Here is a 21,160-nt window from a genome sequence, read left to right as displayed (position 1 = left end):
TCAAAAGCTGGCATTGACGAGGGCGGCCGGGTTCTGTTTCATTCTAGGACCTTGCCCTGGAACAAGCACGGGCTAAAAGTAGCTCTCCTTTCCCTGGGGAGAAGCTGAGAAGGCACCAAAACCACAGCCTCGTGGTTTCATGCTCCCTACCCCAGCCACCCGCTGCCAGAAGCAACCCCACACTCAGGCTGTTGTTCAAACACTTTTCTCTGCCTGGATTGACCTTCCCATCTCCGTATCCGTATGTGACATCCTCACGGGTGTGGCTCAGAGCATCCCGCGTTCTGCATGCCACATGTCCACTATGCACATTTTTAAAGAGAAAAAACCTTATTTATTTATTCATTTATTTGGGTAGGGGGGTACATATAGAGAGAATGGGCATGCCAGGGCCTCTAGCCACTGCCAATGAATTCCAGATACATACGCCACCTTGTGCATCTGGCTTATGTGGGTACTGGAGAATCGAACCTGGGTCCTTAGGCTTCTCAGGCAAGTGCTTTAGCCACTAAGCCATCTCTCCAGCCCCACTGTGCACATTTTTCAAGCTGGGAGGTCATTTTAGTCCTCCCAGTAAGGCATCAGCTCACCTTCCCCAATGCTCTTGGGGCATTCTCTCTCTCTCTCTAGAACAGACATGTGCTACGTAAGATCAGTGCACTTTATCTCCAAGCTTGCGTGGTGTGCGCAGCCCTGTCATGCAGGGCTCTGAGTTCATGGGTTCACACCCTGCTCCAAGGTCTGAGCCTAAGCCCCTGAGTTTCTTCTCTGGCTGTTGACTCTGAGCTTCTGCCTTCAGGACTCTGGCTCAGCCAGTGATTTTGATCATTTGGTTCTCACTTAGCCACAGAATCATTGTTTAAAATATCTTAGTTTGAAGCCGGGAGTGGTGGCGCACGCCTTTAATCCCAGCACTCAGGAGGCAGAGGTAGGAAGATTGCCATGAGTTCAAGGCCACCCTGAGACTCCATAGTGAATTCCAGGAGAACCTGAGCTATAGTGAAACCCTACCTTGAAATAAAAATTATTTTGGGCTGGAGAGAAGGCGTAGCAGTTAAGGTGCTCACTTGTGAAGCCTAAGGGCCCAGGCTCAATTCTCCAGGACCCACATAAGCCAGATGCACAAGGTGGCGCATGTATCTGGAGTTTGTTAGCAGTGGCGGGAGGCCCTGGTGTGCCCATTCTCTCTCTCTGTCTCTCTTTCTCTCTGTCTCCCTGTCTCAAAGTAAAATAAATTAACTTAAAATATTTTATTTTTATTTATTTATTTATGAGAGAGGGGATATAGAGAGAGAACGAGTTTGCCACTGCAAACTCCAGACTCATGTACCACCATGCGCATAGGGCTTACGTGGGTTCTGGGTCATCAAACCTGGGTCCTTAGGCTTCAGAGGCAAGCACCTTGACCACTAAGCAATCTCCCCAGCCCCCCTTTTTTTGTAATTAAGTAGAAGCTTTGTATGGACACATCATGTGTTGGTACCATCATTTCCCTCCTCCCTGCTCCCACTCCACTGAGGGCCCTCCTTAGTGGGATTGCTGGTATTCACCACGGGGTTGTGGATTAGGAGTTGTGAGAACGGAATCTTGTTTACGTTGTATTTTACTCAGCGGGTCTACTCACCGTCCCTGTAAACCAGCGCACTTTAGTGAATGGAGCTCTAATTGGGCTCCCAGCGTGGAGAGTTGCCTTGGATTCTGATTTACTTGTTTGGCTGGCTCGGGGTTTAATTTTGGCTGTTTACCTCAGGGTGAACCGAAACTGGGACTGGTCCAGTCACAAAGTCTCTCCACCAAGAGGTGCTTCGCTTCCCTGGTGTTACAGTGGAGGGAGTGTGGTCGTGTTGGGGTGATTGGATTGGCTGTGTGAGCAATGGATGCTTCTAACCCTCTCTGGGAATGTGCTTCTTCCATAGCGCATGGACTATGAAGGGGGAGGCCAGGGTCCAGCTGGAGCCCTGTAGTCCTGGGGGCTCATTGGAAGGGACTGGAGAGGGGCCTTTGTGACTTCAGTGTAACTGGACACTAACCCTATCAACTTCTTTTCTTTCTTTCTTTCTTTTTTTTGAGGTAGGGTCTCGCTCTAGTCCAGGCTGACCTGGAATTCACTAAGGAGTCTCAGGGTGGCCTCGAACTCACGGCAGTCCTACTCTGTCTCCCAAATGCTGGGATTAAAGGCATATGCCACCATGCCTGGCTCTCTTCTTAATTTAAGTAAAATAATAATAATATTAATAATAAAAAACTATGCCATTAGTCCCAGCACATGGAAAGCAGAAGTAGGAGGATCGTCATGAGCTCAAGACCACCCTGACACTACATAGGTTAGCCTGGGCTAAAATGAGACCCTACCTTGAAAACTTTTTAAAAATTACAAAATCCCCTCTCACCATCCTCCTTCATCCTCCATCTCTCTCCATCTTTCCTGTTTCCTCTTCTATTGTAATATATATATATATATATATATATTGCTCTCTTTCATCATCCATAACAATTTATTGATGGGTCCAGTGTTATGCAGGTCTCGTGCAGGTAACTAATGACAGCCATTGTGAGGTCATACTTCTCTATCAGTTTAAAAAAATATTTATTCAGGGGGAAGAGTAAGTAAAGGAAGGGTAGTGGAGGGTTAATCAAAATCTAAGAGGGTATGAGTAAGTCATATGGAAATCTAGTTTTTTTGAACAATGACACACCCAGAAGCCATAGATTGTTACTAGAAAATTTTCAGTGCAAGGGATGGGATACCTTCCAGTGAGCTGTTGACCAGGGAGGCCTCTGATGCTACCAACGCATTACAGGCCATTGCCAAGGTTTTTTTTTTTTTTTTTTTTTTTTTTAATTATTTATTTGACAGCGACAGACACAGAGAGAAAGATAGAGGGAGAGAGAGAGAGAACGGGCGCGCCAGGGCTTCCAGCCTCTGCAAACGAACTCCAGACGCGTGCGCCCCCTTGTGCATCTGGCTAACGTGGGACCTGGGGAACCGAGCCTCAAACCGGGGTCCTTAGGCTTCACAGGCAAGTGCTTAACCGCTAAGCCATCTCTCCAGCCCTGCCAAGGTTTTTGGTTTCCCACTAGGAATAGATGGTAAAACCCTACTGCTAAAGACTCCACATGCTTGGGCTGCAAAGTCACTGAGAGATCTTGTTGGAGCTAAACTAAAAACTTCCTCTTGTAGACCAGCTGATAGAAAGCTGGACAAAGCTATGCTACGTGCAGCTCTATGGGAGAGAGGAGTCATCAGTGGAGATAAACAACAGTGTACACTGAAAGCCTTAACTTTGGCCAGCCAGACCAACTGGGCCAATGGCTGCAATAGTGGCATGTCTGCTATGGGGGAAACCTTCCACTCCACAGGAAGGAACACACACCTTATACAAAAACTGGGGAAGTCATGAGCCCTAGGGGTATAGTGTCTGCCTAAATGCATATGTTATTTTCACCAAACTGCCCAGTAAGCTCTCCAAATGCATGTACCACCTTGTGCATCTGGCTTTACGTGGGTAGTGGGAATCGAATGTGGGCTTTCTGGCTTTGCAGGCAAGTGCCTTAACTGCTAATCCATCCCTCCAGCCTTAGTTTTGGGTTTTGACACAGGGCCTCACTCTGTAATTTAAGCTGGCGTGGAACTCTGTTAATTCATGCTGGCCTCAAACTCATGGCAATCCTTCTGTCTTGGCTTCCCAATTTCTGGGATTACAAGCATGAGCTATCTACCATAGTTGGCACATAGCCTGTCTTTATTTTATAGCTGAGGAAATAAAACCCCTGAGAATTCAAGTAATTTACCCAAGGTCACACAGCTAGATTGGGCTAAGGCCAAAAGAAGATTGAGATCTCAGAGCCCTGCCTCCTATTTGCTTTTGGTTTTATTTCTCCTATTGACACCAGGCTGGAGAGCCTGGAAGGGGCAAAGGGGAAGTATAAATGAAAAGTGCAGACCTGCTGCAATGGCAAGTGGCAGGGTGTGGGAAGAGGAAAAATCCCCGGCTGCACACGTGACCTGATCATCAACTCACTGGCTGTTGGTCCAGCATTACTTGAGGACACTGAAAAATGTTGGTTCTTTGAACCTGCCACGGTGAGCCTTCTTTTCTGGTCTAAAAGTGCGACTTTAGGAAATCAATCAGTCAGTCAGTCAGTCTGCAGCTGCCTCAGTCTGCCACAGCTGTGCACTGGTGCTGTGTGAAGTGTGCAAATATGCAGAAGTTGGGCTGGAGAGATGGCTTGGCGGTTAAGCGCTTGCCTGTGAAGCCTAAGGACCCCGGTTCAAGGCTCGGTTCCCCAGGTCCCAAGTTAGCCAGATGCACTGGGGGCGCACGCGTCTGGAGTTCGTTTGCAGAGGCTGGAAGCCCTGGCGCACCCATTCTCTCTCTCTCCCTCTATCTGTCTTTCTCTCTGTGTCTGTCGCTCTCAAATAAATAAGTAAATAATTAAAAAAATATATACAGAAGTTGCCAGGGACAAGCCTGCCCAGGACAGACCAACCTGTGATGTGCTCATCATCAATTGTCCAGTCCTTCCTACTCACAAGAAGTGTCCCTGCTGACTCCACGTGATCCTGCACCTCGAGCCCAGCTGACTGGATACAGATGTCCATTTGACCCTCATAGACACACATCTAGGAAAGGAGGGGTAGATGCTGAGAGGAAGCAGAGGAGTGGAGAAAAGGAAGAGGAAAGAGAAGGATAACATGAATGGGAGGAGGAAAGGAAGAAAGAGATGGCCGGAGAGGGAGAGCCGGGTAAAGGGATTTCATGGGTATCTTCTTCCCCAATCGATCCCAGTGTGTAACACACCCAGATGGACTAGGGGACGAAGATGGAGTGGACACTTAGGAAAGAATGAGAGGGAGAAACAGAGGTGACCACTGGTGTTCCTGGAAGCCGACTTCCAGTCCCTCCCCGAGTATTTTACAAGGAGGATGTGCAGGGAACAAGGCAGGGAGGCAGCCCCTTCAGAGAAAAGCCCTCCCCAGAACCCGCTTTCCTCTCCCTTCATGCCAGATGCCATGGGGCTCTTGGGTGCCCATGACCATGTGCTGTGCCTAGTTCTTTTTTTTAAAAAAAAATTATTTATTTATTTTTGTTGTTTTTTAAAATATTTTGTTTATTTATTTGAGAGAAAAAGACGGGAGGAGAGAGAGAGAGAGAATGGGTGCTCCAGGGTCTCCAGCCACTGCAAACGAACTCCAGATGCATGCATCCCCTTGTGCATCTGGCTTACGTGGGTCCTGGAGAATTGAACTGTGGTCCTTAGGCTTCACAGGCAAGCGCCCTAACCACTAAGCAATCTCTCCAGCCCCATTTTTGGTTTTCTGAGGTAGGGTTTCACTCTAGCCCAGGCTTACCTGGAACTCACTATGTAGTCTTATGGTGGCCTTGAACTCACAGTGATCCTCCTACCTCTGCCTCTCAAGTGCTGGGATTAAAGATGTGTGCCATCACACCCGACATGCCTGGTTCTTTATGGGAAACTGATAGTGGACAGACTCTAGGCAAGACTAGGGAAGTGGCGGACTTGCCTTGGTGTAAACCCACAGGGATTCCAACACGTGAACATACAGTGGAAATACAAGCTCCTGCCTTTTAACCTTCAGCCAAGGACCAGCATGAAGAGCATGCCATTGGAGAGGGCCATGCCCATGCAGCAGCGCTCCTTTGCAGAGGTAAAATTATACTCCCGTTGGCAGCTCAAAATTTCAATAAGAGGTCTGGAGAGATGGCCCAGTGGTTACGGTGCTTGTCTGCAAAACCTAACGACATGAATTTGATTCCCCAGCACCCATGTGAATCCAGATGCACAAAAGAGACGCATGCACCTAGAGTTTATTTGCAGTGGCTGGAGGTCCTGGTGTGCCCATTCTCTCTCTCTCTCTGTATCTGTCCCTCTCTGTTTGCAAATAAATAAATAAATAATATTTTAAAAAATTCCTATAAGAGCTAAGAGTTGGTAATGCGGTGGGAAGGTAGTTGCCAAGGGATGTTTTTAATGCTGCGTTTACATAGTACTCTCATTGTTTTTCACTTAGATTGTTTGTTTTGGGGTGGCTTAAATAAGAAGGGGAACTTTCCCAGTGCCCGTTGGCACTATTACTGGTTGTTTCAATGAGCTCTTGCTACATCATGTCTAATGAATCGTCCTAAAACTCCCAGTTTATAGCAGCAAGCATGTATTCCCACGCTCACGACTCCTATCTACTCTAGACCAGCTGGGTGACTGCCGTGAGTCCTTTTCCCATTGGCTGGGGCTCCTCACTGTGGGTAAAGTTTGAATCTGTGGCTTCTCTCTGGGGTCAAGGCCAAAGGGGCAGCAGCTCTCAGGAAGCAGGTCTTTGGCCATTACAGGGGACCATGCAGTAGCCAGCGCGGTGCCTGTTAACTAGTGAGTGCTTCCAAAAATGCATGCTTCCTCACCATCCCTACCCCAAAGGCTTATCCAGTCATCTCTTTTTCTACCTCTAACTTCTGCAATGAAAACAAATGGGAATTAACATTACATCAACCTAGAAGGAGCTGGGTTCACCTTGGGAGGAGAGGGTGGTTCCGACCTTTTAGTATGAGCATGGCAGGTATTTCTTTTTTAAATATTTTATTTTCACTTATTTATTTATTTGACACACAGAGAGAGAAGGTCAGAGAAGGGGCGCACCGAGGCCTCCAGCCTCTGCAAATGAACTCCAGATATGTGAGCCCCCTTGTGCATCTGGCTAGCGTGGGTCCTGGGGAATTGAACCGAGGTCCTTTGGCTTTGCAGGCAAATGCCTTAACTGCTAAGCCGACCCCCCAACCCAGGTATTTCTTATACTTATGTGCTCTGAAATATTCATTGATATCTGGTTTGCCAGGTTTTAGTCATGCCAAAGAGCTCCTTAACAACCTCCTAGAATGTACGACTCCCTCATTCTCTCCCATATGGCTGCTTCCACGAGTGGCCAGGAAGCATTCTGGAGTTCAGCTCCAGCCCGGGCCTCTCCCCAGAGCGTCATGCTTATGACGGTGTTGAGCATAGGAACTTATGGTACCTCGGAGAGGATAAGCCCTGAACCTCCAAAGCAGAAGTTATCGTGTCTCACAGTCTTGTTTGCCCTCTACCTTGGCTACGGGCATCACCGTCTCCACCCAGCGGTACAAGATGGGACTCATGGGCTGGAGAGATGGCTTAGTGGTTAAGCGCTTGCCTGTGAAGCCTAAGTACCCTGGTTTGAGGCTCGATTCCCCGGGAGCCACGTTAGCCAGATGCACAAGGGGGCGCACGCGTCTGGAGTTCATTTGCAGTGGCTGGAGGCCCTGGCGCACCCATTTTTTCTCTCTCTCCCTCTTTCTCTCTCTGTCTGTTGCTCTCAAATAAATAAATAAAAATAAACAAATTAAAAAAATAAAAGAGATGTGACTCATGAGGCTGCCCTTCAATGACTCCCTTCTCCCACCAAGTCAAATCTCTGGTTGTTCACGCGTCAACAAACATGTACTGGTCATTCACTGGGCCAGCTGCTATCTTAGAGTGAAGGACCCAGGGGCGGACATGATAGGCTTTTCGGCTGCTGGGGCTTTGACCTTCAAATATCTCTTGACCTCTCCAGCCTGCCCTTGATATGGCTGCCCTGGCTCATTCTGTACCTCCATCTACAAGAGGGCTGCGGCTTCCTTGCTCATCTCCCTCCCAGTCACAGCCTTCCGAAGCCATCCTCACCCTCTCCTCCATGTTCATTCTGAAATGGGAATCTGTGCCTCTTAGGCACACTTATGGCTGTCGCTGTGTCACCCGCAAGGCCGGTCCCACACATCTGGGATCTACAGGACAGCTTCACCGGAAGTTACACAAAGCAAAGTCAAGCAAAAGAAATGTCAAAGTAGCCTTTTGGCCGGAACTATCATCTTTCATAATTTGCCAACACGGCAAACACAAAGGGAAAAGAGGAGAGGTCCCTGGTGCGTGTTTCTCTATCGGCCTCTTAGAAAACATGGGGCCGTTCTGCAGCGCGCTGTTGGTATTGTAAATAAGCGAGGTTCTTGCAAGAGAGAATTAATCCAGGCATTGAGCACACTAAGCACTCTAAAAGCTGAGATAACTTCCTGAAACCAGTGAGAAAAATGGTCAGAAAAAAGTAGACCAAAAAAAAAAAAAAAAAGAGGGCTGGAGAGATTGCTTAGTGGTTAAGCGCTTGGATCCTGTTTCAAGGCTCAATTCCCCAGGACCCACGTTAGCCAGATGCACAAGGGGGCGCACGCGTCTGGAGTTCGTTTGCAGTGGCTGGAGGCCCTGGCGCACTCATTCTTTCTCTCTCTCTCTCTCTCTGCCTCTTTCTCTCTCTGTCTGTCACTCTCAAATAAATTAAAAAAAAAAAAGTAAGAGTAAACCAGGCGTGTTTGCGCATACCTTTAGTCCAAGCACCAGGGAGGCAGAAGTACAAGGATCACTATGAGTTCGAGGCTAGCCTGAGACTACATAGTGAATTGCAGGTTGGCCTGGCCAGAGCGAGATACTACCTTGGAGGAAAAACAAAAAACAAGCAAACGTCAATGCGAAAAGAAACTGGGTTTGACTGAAGTATCATGGCTGGGGATGTGCAAATCCTAACACAAAATGAAATAGGAAGTGAAATGAGCTAAAACAAAGTTTAAAAGAAAATAAAAATTCCTATCAGGAGTATCCAACCTTTTGTCATTGCAATGTGACATTGGCATCTACTGGTACGCTGGGCTGCATTCAGCTATCAGGGAATACATGTGGACCCACAGCTCACAGGTTGGGTGCACCTGACCAATTGTAAACATTTTCTTACTTGGTTTCTGAAGGTAGGGTTTCACTGTAGCCCAGGCTGACCTGAAATTCACTATGTAGTCTCAGGGTGGCCTCGAACTCATGGCTATCCTCTTACCTCTGACTCCCGGGTGCTGGGATTCAAGGTGTGTGCCACCACGCCTGGCTGTAAACATTTTCTTAATTAAATTGAAGTGTGATGTCCTCTCCCTCAAAGAAATATTTAAAGCAAAAGAATGACAGACTCGTAGGGCATGGTGGCGCACGCCTTTAATCCCAGCACTCGGGAGGCAGAGGTAGGAGGAGCGCCATGAGTTCGAGGCTAGCCTGAGACTAAATAGTGAATTCCAGGTCTGCCTGGGCCAGTGTGAGACCCTACCTCTAACAACCAAAAATAAATAAATAAAACCAGAAGAAGAATGACAGGCTAATCTTAGAGCTGCCAACTTTTTCTCAAGGCATATAAAGCCAATGAAAGCCATTGAATGATCCTTACCAGACATTCCTCCCCTCAGCTGTATTCCTCCACAGAGCCCTCTTAAGTTTCTGCCCTGTCAGGGGCCTTGCCTTGCTGTGGAGTTCATCAGCATTTGCCCAACAACCAGCCCCGATTCCTGTCAAGCTCTTGTTCTGGTCCCCATTGTGTCTTGCAAGATCTGGTCTACCTTTGAATACCCACAACTCACTAAGGGCAATTCCTGTGGATCTGCCCCGTCAGGCAACACCCACATGCAGGCCTGCCAGGAGTTCTGAAGCCAGCTGTGCCCTCTCTCCCGGGCATGGATCTCTTCCACCAGGCCCTGCTAGGGGCAGGGAGTCGTGAGCATTGCTGGGGTATGGGATGTGTGTTTGTATGGATTACTGATCATTTTCTTCCAGATTTGTCAATATGGCATTTCTGCTGGGTTGGAGCTTCTGAGGCCAAGTCTTCCTTATCTTTACTTCCTCAGGATGAAGCGCTCAGTGGATGTTTACAGAACGAATTAGACTCATGGATGGAGCTAGCTGAGCTGGATGGATAGATAGCAAGCACACAGCAATTCGTTGTGGAATAAGAGAAGGTGCCAAGCAGCTCCATGAGTGTACCCTGCTGTGCGCTTGCACCCCTTGTTCCTAGCAGACCCTCATCCTTCTGACCCCGGTGGTTAATGACTGCGGCTACTCAGGCGGCTTAGTGTGGTTTGAGCCCGGAGTTTAGTGGTGAGGACTAAAGCTCCTCGGTCACGTCCAGGAAGGTTTGAACATCTGTCACTTTGGTCTTAAATCAAGCGCCTTCCCCTTGGCATTCTGAATAACAGTAGCACTAAGTGACCAGGTATGAAAAAGACAATGATATAATCCATATGACTTAAAACCAATGCCTAGCGCATAGCAAGCACCCAACAAATGAGAGACAATGTTATTAATTATTATTTTTTTGTGGAGGGTATTGCTTACTCATTTTTCTTTTCTTCTTTTCTCTTTCTTTTTTTATTTTTATTTTATTTTTTTATTTTATTTTTTTTTGGTTTTTCGAGGTAGGGTCTCACTCTGGTCCAGGCTGACCTGGAATTCACCATGGAGTCTCAGGGTGGCCTCGAACTCAAGGCGATCCTCCTACCTCTGCCTCCCAAGTGCTGGGATTAAAGGCGTGCGCCACCACGCCTGGCTTCAAACACTTGCACCTCCTAGTGGGCATGTGTGACCTTGTGCTTGCCTCACTTTTGTGCGACTGGCTAATGTGGGATCTGGAGAGTCAAACATGGGTCTTTAGGTTTCTCAGGCAAGTGCCTTAACCACTAAGCCATCTCTCCAGCCCTAAAATTCTACTCAGTATTAATTTGCAAGCAGAAAGAGAGAGCGCATATGTGCACATCAGGGCTTCCTGCCATTGCAAAGGAACTCCAGACACATGTGCCACTTTGTGCATTGCCTTTGTATGGGCACTAGATAGTCAAACCCAGGCCATCATGCTTTGCCAGGAAGTGTCTTTAGCCACTGAATCATCTCTCCAGCTCCTCTGTGTGATAGTTTTATTAAGCACAGAAAGTAAATCAATGAATGTGTTATTCATAAGTTTCTTTTTTTTTTAATTTTTTTTGGTTCATTTTTTATTTATTTATTTGAGAGCAACAGACATAGAGAGAAAGACAGATAGAGGGGGAGAGAGAGAATGGGCACGCCAGGGCTTCCAGCCTCTGCAAACGAACTCCAGACGCGTGCGCCCCCTTGTGCATCTGGCTAACGTGGGCCCTGGGGAACCGAGCCTTGAACCGGGGTCCTTAGGCTTCACAGGCAAGCGCTTAACCGCTAAGCCATCTCTCCAGCCCATCTATCATATTACTTTTGAGAAGCAAACCAAGTATTTTGTCATAGTAGAGACACTATGGAATGTCCCTAGATGTGTGGCACCCATTTAGACAGATATAAAATATGAAATATGTAACAAGTAGAGTCTAATATTTTAAAATATAGTTCTAAGCCAGGCCTAGGGGAATAGACCTAGAATCACAGCTACTCAGGTTAAGGCAGGAGGATCAAGGGTTCAAAACCTGACTGTTGTACAGTGTGATCTCAAGGCCAGCCTTGGCAACCTCCTACTTCTGTTTTCCAAGTGCTGGGATTAAAGGCATGTGCCACCATGCCTGGCTCCATGATTCAAGTTTTTTTAAAAATATTTTTATTTATTTATCTGCAAGTAGAAGGAAATAGGAAGAGAGACAGACAGACAGAATGGGCATGCCAGGGCCTCAGGATGCATGTGCCACTGAGAATCTAGTTTTACGTGGGTACTGTGGAATTGAACCCAGGTCATTTGGCTTTGCAGGCAAGTTCCTTAACTGCTGAGCAATCTCTCTAGCCCTCAAATGGATTATTTTTATAGACATATTTGTTGCTGGTTCTATAATGACCAAAGAGAGTGAGGATGCCCTTTGTAAATCTAAAAAGAGATTACAGAATGAGATATACTTGGAATGAGACATTAATTATAGAATCATTCCGAAATTTTCTTTATCAAAGAAAGGTTTGGTGGGGGGACTAGAGAGATGGATTAGCGGTTAAGGGACTTGCCTGCGAAGCCTAAGGAGCCAGGTTCGATTCTCCAAGTACTACATAAGCCAGATGCACAAGGTGGCACATGCGTCTGGAGTTCATTTGCAGTGGCTAGAGGCCCTGGAATGCCTGTTCTCTCTTTCTCAAATAAATGCATAAAAATAAAAACTTTTCAAAAAGGAAAGTTTTTTTTAATTAGAAAAATGAATTAAGTATAAGCACTATTTCATAGAGCTTTCTACCTAAATAGTCAAGGCCATACAGTACAGCTTAATCCATGTAGCTGATAACTGTCTGTCTAGGGTTTGTTGGGAGCCTCATGCTTTGATTAACCGGATGTTGTCTACTTTGGAAGAAATTTTTCTGGAGCATACTTTAACCCTTTCCTTATTCCTTCTTTCCTTTTCCTTTCTATGCTCTCGTCTTTGAAACGAGGTTAAGGGATATCATTTAATAATTCAGCCCCTGAGAGTAATCATCATGAACACTAATTTTTAGTGCTCAACCTAAGACAGGAAAACTGGCTTTACTCATTCTCTGTGGCTAAGTCATGGTTATTTTACAAATACCCAGACCTATACTACATGAAAATAAATAAATCATTTCTTTTATTTATCTTCCAAGACTTTTATTGACAGCTTCCATGTACAACATAATGTACCCTGATCAGTTCCCTCTTCTTCTGGTTTGTAAGATCGAGTCTCACTATACAGCCCAAGCTGACTTTGAACTCACTACATATCCCAGGTCACACTTAAACTTGCAACCCTCCTGGCCCAGCCTTCAGAGTGCTAGGATTATAAGTATGTGCCACCATGCCTGGGTAAATAATTCTTTTATATGCACAGTGCTTTCTGTCTACCTGACCCTTCGAAATGCCAGTTTCATGGCAGGGACTCTCATGACTGGTTGTCCAGAACCCACAGGTGGTTGGTACAAGATAGCCTATTTGTAAATAACAAAGCAAACTATTCTCTGAGATAAAGAGTAAGCTTAGGGCTGGAGAGATGGCTTAGCAGTTAAGGCACTTGCCTGTAGAGCCAAAGGGCCTAGGTTCAATTCTCTAGGACCCATGTAAGTCAGATGCACAAGGTGCCACATGCATCTGGAGTTTGCAGCAGCTGGGGGCCTTGGCACACTCATTCTCTCTCTCTCTCAAATAAAAATAAAATAAAATAATAAAAGAATAAGCTTATTTAAAAATTTTTTTTTTTGGTTTTTCAAGGTGGGGTTTTGCTCTAGCCCAGGCTGACCTGGAATTTACTCTGTAGTCTCAGAGTAGCCTTGAATGAGAGTCAGCTTATTTTAACATAAAGACCTTTAATTAGAGAACATTTTTATTGACTCGTTTATTGATTGTGTGTGTGTATGTATGGGCACACAGGCTATGGCAATTATGTGGAGGTCAGAGAACAACTTTGGGGTGTCTGTGCTCTGCTTTCTTGTTTTTTTTTTTAATATTTTTTTTGTTCATTTTTTATTTATTGATTTGAGAGCGACAGACACAGAGAGAAAGACAGATAGAGGGAGAGAGAGAGAATGGGCGCGCCAGGGCTTCCAGCCTCTGCAAACGAACTCCAGACGCGTGCGCCCCCTTGTGCATCTGGCTAACGTGGGACCTGGGGAACCGAGCCTCGAACCGGGGTCCTTAGGCTTCACAGGCAAGTACGTAACCACTAAGCCATCTCCCCAGCCCTGCTCTGCTTTCTTTGAGACAGATCTATTGACATTGCAAACAGAGTGCCAGGTGGCAAGCAAACATCAGACTAGCTGGCCCATGAGGTTGGATTCTCCTGGCTCTGCCTCCCACGTCTCCTGTGGTGATAGGCGCATTTGGATCACAGATGCATGAGTCACTTTGCATCCAGGTCTACGTGGCCATTAAAGAAATTGAACCCAGGGGCCGGAGAGATGGCTCAGCGGCTAAGGATTTTGCCTACAAAGCCTAATGACCCAAGTTCCACGCCCCAGTACGCATGTCAAACCATGCATAAATAGCACATGCATCTGGAGTTCCTTTGCAGTGGCTGGAGACCCTGACATGCCCCATTCTACCCTCCCCCCAATCTCTCTCTCTCCTTTCAAATAAAAGCACCTTTAATTGCTGAGTCATTTCTCCAGCCCCTTAGAGAATATCTGTAAAGAATATGCATGTTGCCAGGTATGGTGGTGCACACCTTTAATTTTAATCCCAGCACTGGAGAGGCAGAGGTAAGAGGATTGCTGTGAGCTCAAGGCCACCCTGAGACTACACAGTAAATTCCACGACAGCCTGAGCCAGAGTGAGACCCTACCTTGAAAAAAAAGAAAAGAAAAAGAATATGCATGTGTCACTGGGCAAAACAACCTCTAACCTCCATCAACAATCACAGATGACTGTTATCTCCTGGATCACTGGTCTGGGAATTATGCTCCTCACATGCCTATAAGCTCAGTCAGCGTGCGTTGAGGGTTTTGCTAGGGAGGGAGGACAATGACTGAGCCTTCGGACCCCTGCCTCTCCCCTGCCCCTTCAACTCTTTCATTTCATAGAAAGAACGGAGTATCCACATCAGAAAAGCTCAAACACCCAAATTCCGAGCCAGATCCCCACCATAACCTCATCGACCTCATGAGTTTATGGCCCCGGAGGAATTGCAGTCAATCAAGTTGACAAAGTCCCTGAGATCATCAAGCTAGCATCCTAGTGAGGAAGACCACCGAGAGCCAAAGCAAGAAATGCTTCACTAGGTCAGTGGTAATAGACAAGAAATGCTACGGAGCAGGAGGCAGAGATGCCGATGCTATTTATGCATGTTAGGGGAAGGGGGGACTCTCCACTACTGAGGTAACCCTGGAACAGTGATAAGGAGGAAGTGAGGGAGAGACTCCAAGCATCTGAGGGATGTCTGTCCTGCCCCCAGGGAAGAGCTAAAGCAAGAGATCTGAGGCAGGAAGACACAGCCAGGAGGCTGAGGGACCATGTGGTGGGGGGGCGGGGCATGAAGGATAAGCAATAGGAAATAACTCCACAAGGTTGAGGGTAGGCCAGTTCCGACCCCAAGGCCACCAGGGTATGTCGGCTTTGACTCTGAGGCTAGAGGGCTTTAGAACCGAGGTTCTGTGGCAAGGAGTGACAGGATCTGACTCAAATGTAACAGGATCCCTTGGACAGCTGTGTGCAGAATATTCTATAGGTAAGCAAGCATGGAGCCAGACCAGTCAGGCTTCTGAGAACATCCACCTGAGAGATGATAGTGGCGTGGAGGAGGTGGTACGAGTTAGTATATGGAAATAAGTGGTCAGACTCAAAATAGATTTTGTTTTTTCTTGGTTTTATGAGGTAGCGTCTCACTCTAGCTCAAGCCGATCTGCAATTCACTATGTAGTCTCAGGGTGTGGCCTTGAACTCACAGCGATCCTCCTACATCTGCCTCCCAAGTGCTCAAAATAGATTATTTTTACATCTTTTCTAAAAATATTTTTTGTTTCTTTTTATTTATTTATTTGAAAGCGACAGACAGAGAGAGAAAGAGGCAGATAGAGAGAGAGAGAATGGACGTCCCAGGGCCTCCAGCCACTGCAAACGAACTCCAGATGAGTGCGCCCCATTGTGCATCTGGCTAACGTGGGACCTGGGGAATTGAGCCTTGAACCGGGGTCCTTAGGCGTCACAGGCAAGCACTTAACCACTAAGCCATCTCTCCAGCCCTCAAAATAGATTTTTAAAATATATTTTATTTATTTATTTAAGAAAGAGGGAGAGAGGGAGGGAGGGAAGGAGAGAAAGAGAATGGGTGTACCAGGGCCTCCAGCTACTGCAAACGAACTCCACATGCCTGCATCCCCTTGTACATCTGACTTATGTGGGTCCTGGGGAATTGAACTGGGGTCCTTTGGCTTGGCAAGCAAATGCCTTAGCCGCTAAACCAGCTCTCCAGCCCCTCAAAATAGACTTTCAAGGAAGAATCAGAATGGTTTGCCAGTGGACTGAAAGTAGATATGAGATGACCCAAAGCCCTTCTCTTGAGCAACCAGAAGGATGGAGTTAATCTCTGACTAAGATGCAGCCCAAAGAAGAATCAGGCTTCAGGGAAAGAGCACGAAAGGAAAGGTTGGGACTAAGGAGTTTGGAAGTGTGTTGTTCAACATATAAGACTAGCAGTTCTGTTCCTCTAGAGAACCCTGACTAATACAGATTTTGGTACTGAGAGTGGGGTTGCTGATAGACATCTGACTGTGTGGCTTTGGCCTTTTGGCCTTTGGCTGATTTTCAAGAGGAATGTGGAAGGATTTGAAACCTTGGCCTAAGGGATGTCTTGCAGTGCTGTAAGTACAGCTTGATGGACTATTTTGATCAGAGTTGAAATGCCTGAATGCAGTAAGAACTATGGACTGTGAGGTTTGGCTTACAAGGATGAGAAAGAGCTTTGCTTGGACTGGGCTAGCAGTTTGTGTGAGAAGCTTGCTGTTATGCCCATGTCCTGAGAAGTTGTGCAGGGTTGCTTTGCACAGAAATGAACTGGTGTGAGCAGAGGGATATGGCACAGGAAAAAAATTCTTTGGGTAAACTGCTGACTGTTCAGCTGCAATTGAGAAATTACAACCTTTGAGATTGGGCCAGTTGATCTGCACTGGGGCAACAAGAAGAATGTAGACTCTTTTGAAGGGGCCTGAGTGCTCAAGGAGTGTCCTGTTCTTCAAAGTCTGGTTTATTCCTCCCTGGATTAACATACCGGCACCCTACCTGTATTGTGGAGTATAAAAAATGCAGAAAAGAGAAGATCATTGAATTTGCAACATGGTCTTGTGTTTTTGAATTGGCCATGGGCAGTGTGAAGCAGGTTTGCTGGATGCCTTCATGGAGACCCCATGGGACCATGAGGATGAATCATGGGTTGCAGTGGAGACCCAGTGGAAATGCTGGGATCATGAGATGGGTGCCAAGAAAAGCTGCCGGCCCTGATGAAGTTTTCCAGGATTGTGGGTAGCCTAGCTGGAAGGGTGGAATTGAAATTCCAGAGACTTGTTGCTGGTTAGAATTATTGGACTTGGAGATTTGTCAGTGGCTAGAGTGGTCGGACTTGGAGTTGTAGAGTCTGATGTTTGCCCTGTTTAAATCTTGTATTGGTTGAATATATCATTGCTATGTCCATTGCCATCTTTTGCAGTGTGAATGTTCTTTCTATGCCATTATGGGTTTGGGGGAAATTTTTTGGTATTATGGTTCAGTTGGAAGATCTTGGATTATGGGGACATTTGAACATCATTGGAATTGATAAAAAAAAAAACTCTGGGGACTATTAAATTTGGATGAATGCACTGCATTTCACATCATGTATGGTTATCAGTTTATGGGGGCCAGGAGCAGAATGTGGTGGTTTGATTCAGGTGTCCCCCATAAACTTAGGTGTTCTGAATGCTAGGTTTCCAGTTGATGGAGATTTGGGAATTAATGTCTCTTGGAGTCAGTGTATTGTTGCAGGCAGGCTTATGGATGTTATAGCCAGCTTACCCTTGCCAGTGTTTGGCACACTCTCCTGTTGTTATTGTCCACCTTATGTTGGCCAGAGGGTGATGTCCACCTTCTGCTCATGTCGCCATTTTCCCCTGCCATCATGAAGCTTCCCCTCAAGCCTATAAGCCAAAATAAACCTCTTTTTCCCACAAGCTGCTCTCGGTTAGGTGATGCAATGCGTACCTGACTGCAACAGCAGGCTACATAGGAAAGATCACTGGAACTGAGGGCTTATGCAAAATGACGTGTGGCCCCCATGACGAAGGGGATTTAGGGGGAAGTTGCGAGCTGGACGACAGCCTTGATGACTGAAGGGACACAAGTAGACAACCCATAGATGCACAGCATTGAGTCTGAGAACATGTTAGCCAGCTGACATGAGCCCATGAGTCTCGAAGGAGGAAAGGCTTTTGCCTGAGAGAGTTGAATGGGATCTGAGACAGCAAACAGCAGCAAGCCGAGATTTGTCCTTTAAAAAGCTGCTGTCGGGGGCTGGAGAGATGGCTAAGCGGTTAAGCGCTTGCCCATGAAGCCTAAGGACCCTGGTTTGAGGCTCGGTTCCTCAGGTCCCATGTTAGCCAGATGCACAAGGGGGCGCACGCGTCTGGAGTTCGTTTGCAGAGGCTGGAAGCCCTGGCGCGCCCATTCTCTCTCTCTCCCTCTATCTGTCTTTCTCTCTGTGTCTGTCACTCTCAAATAAATTAAAAAAAAAATTTAAAAAAAAAAGCTGCTGTCGGGCTGCAGAGATGGCTTAGCGGTTAAGCGCTTGCCTGTGAAGCCTAAGGACCCCAGTTCGAAGCTCAATTCCCCAGGACCCACATTAGCCAGATGCACAAGGGGGCGCACGTGTCTGGAGTTCGTTTGCAGTGGCTGGAGGCCCTGGCGCGCCCATTCTCTCTCTCTCTCTCTCTGCCTCTTTCTCTTGCTGTCTGTTGCTCTCAAATAAGTAAATAAAAATAAATGAAAAAAAAAAATTTAAGCTGCCGGCGAGGTGACCACTTGGCAGACAGCCAGGTTTGAGTTAAGAAAGAAGTTTTGCACCCACAGGGTAGAGATGCAGTTGAGCTTGTCCCAGTCAATAAAACATCCGGAGTGCATGTGGAAATCAATATAGAGGGAGGGCAGAATCAGAAAGAGAAGGCTTGGGGCATCCTGAGGATAACAGTCTAAGAGGCTGTGCAAGCTTGCGTGTGGGGCCGAGGCTGAAGTGGAAGAAGGAAGGCAGCACAATGGGTGACCGAGCTTCTAGATTGTGGGTAGAAGAGACCAAGCTGCTGACAGCCTGATCACGTTAGCAGACTATAACCATGGTGTAGCCTTCATATGTATTATTCTGGGGGAAAAAAACAAAACCAACCACCTCCAGTTCAGGTGTTAATGAGAACATCTAGGAGAATCTCAAGAAAGCCTCAGGGTTGGACAGTTAAGGCATCTGCCTGCAAAGCCAAAGGACCCCAGTTCGATTCCCCAGGACCCACGTAAGCCAGCTGCACAAGGGGACACATGCATCTGGAGTTTGTTTGCAGTAGCTAGAGGCCCTGGTGTGCCCATTCTTTCTCTGCCTCTTTCCCCGCCTCTCTCTCTCTCTCTCTCAAATAAATAAAAATTTAAAAATCTAGCTGTGTGTGGAGGCACATGCCTTTAATTGCAGCACTCCTGAGGCAGAGGTAGGAGGATCACTGTAAGCTCTAGGCCACCCCGAGACTACATAGTGAATTCCAGGTCAGTGTGGTCTGGCAGGAAGGGGGCAACCTGCAACTCCCAAGGTCTGGGGTTGCTAGAAGCTCCAGGCAGGGGGCTAGAGGCGCCTCACAAAGGCTTGCCTCCAGGGAGATGACCACACCACCATCTGGCTTCTCTGCCAAGGTGCAACTGTTCTTGGCTTCTTCATAGCAGTTCGCTTGTAATTCATGCTTGATCCCTGTCAGCTTCTTATTTTTATTATTTATTATTTATTTTTTGGTTTTCCAAGGTAGGGTCTCACCCTAGCCCAGGCTGACCTGGACTTCACTATGGAGTCTCAGGGTGGCCTTGAACTCATGGCGATCCTCCTACCTCTGCCTCCAGAGAGCTGGGATTAAAGGTGTGAGCCACCACGTCCGGCTTAGCTTCTTCTTGATGGCATCCTTGGTGCTGGCATAGATCATTTTGCTCTTAAGGGATGCACACTCAGGGGCCCAGAAGATGGACACCAGGTCCTCTTGCTTGCTCTCCTTGGTCTTCTAGGGAGCATCATAGAGGGCATAGTGGCAGGCCTTGTCTGGCAGCATCTTGACAAAGGTGGCATAGGAGTCATCCACTACTTGACCTACATCGCCAACCAGGGTCCCTCACCCTCTTCCAGGGTGGACTTCTGGTTAAGATGGCAGCGTAGGTACCACGCCCAAGCAGCCTAGGGGGAAAAAAGACCGAAAAAACTCAGCAAAATACACACTTTTAATAAAAAGTGAGGTGTATAGGAAATTGAAGCGGCAGCGGAGAAGTAGGAGAGATCCAGAGCATCCAGAGCCCGCACAGGCCGGCAAAAGTGGCTCCGGCAGCTCCGCCAACCGCCGTGGCTGCAGTGGCGCAGCAGAAAGCCGCCAGGCTCGGCTCGAACTGCAGGACAAGCCAGGTGCGGGCGCTTCCCTCACCCCGCGCTCTCCGCAACTCGGGACACGTGAGGGGAGAGCGGCAGCGAGCAGCGGAGGAGAAGACCGCGAGGTAGAAGAACACGTGGAGCAGCGAGACAACCAGAGCAGCGCGGCTCCCTCCCCTCCCCCACCGCCCGAGCCCAGCTCCAGCGAACACAGCAGCGGCCCGGGACCCGGCCACGCCAACTTGGGCTGACGGCGGGACCCAAGCAGGAGCAGAGTCCAGAACAGCATCAGCGGCTCCACAACCAGTAACAGCGGCCCCAGCAGTAGCAGCAGACCCAGGAGCAGCAGCGGAGGATCCAGCAGTGGCAGCTAAAGCAGCAGTTCCAGCAGCAGGGGTGATGATTTGCAGGGCCACAGTTGCCAGGCTCTGTTTGCCCCGCAGGAAAAGCCAGTGCCCAGCTCCAGAAATCAGAACAGCAGACCAACAACCCAGCCAGCAACTTGACTGAGACCAAAATCATCCAAAAAGGTAACTGGGATTGATTGTACCAGGGAAGGGTCTCACTTGGTCACAAGCTGGCTTGGAGCCCTCAACAGACCAGAAATCTTAACCTCTTTGTTGCTAGAGGATCTGGTTGTTATAATAACTACTCTTGCATAAATATTCGGTGCTGGTTTTGATTGAATGTGTACAGTGTTTAGTTAAATTTTAGAATCTACCTGTATTTTATTCCACTCAGCCTACTTGAATACGCCCATAGCAGGGAAACTTAACCCTAGGAACACCTTTGTAGATACTCTGAGAGCCTTAAGAGCCACACCTAACACCTTAAGCTCCTACCCTCTACCAGGATGATGTTCCTCTCGTCCTCTCTCAGGCAGAAGAGCACTGCCTTCTTGCGTTTCTTCACGTCCTCTGGTGTTGATGACTTGTACACCTTCATGTTATTGAACATCTGATGACACCATCAGAGAAAGCCACATCAGAGGCCATGTTTCCTGAAGCAAAAAGGAAAACACAGGAGAGCCACACAAAGAACTGAGAGGCCGCAGCAGCTGCCGGGATCTGACTCTAGAATTTATTCTTTAAATTTTTTTTTAAATTTTTTTTGTTTATTTTTATTCATTTATTTGAGAGTGACAGAGAGAGAAAGAGGCAGAGAGAGAGAGAGAGAGAGAGAGAATGGGCGCGCCAGGACTTCCAGCCACTGCAAATGAACTCCAGACGCATGCGCCCCCTTGTGCATTTGGCTAACGTGGGTCCTGGGGAATCAAGCCTCGAACA

General features: G+C 47.4%; 1 pseudogene; it reads right to left on the bottom strand.

Annotated features, from left to right (window-relative positions):
* Positions 1-20,869, bottom strand: LOC123458706 (annotated as a pseudogene).
* Between the last annotated feature and the right edge of the window lie 291 nt (positions 20,870-21,160).

Source organism: Jaculus jaculus, chromosome 2 (genome assembly GCF_020740685.1).
Source record: "Jaculus jaculus isolate mJacJac1 chromosome 2, mJacJac1.mat.Y.cur, whole genome shotgun sequence".
NCBI lineage: Eukaryota > Metazoa > Chordata > Mammalia > Rodentia > Dipodidae > Jaculus > Jaculus jaculus.
Note: the sequence above shows the minus strand (reverse complement) of the source record. Positions and strands in the feature narration are given on the sequence as shown.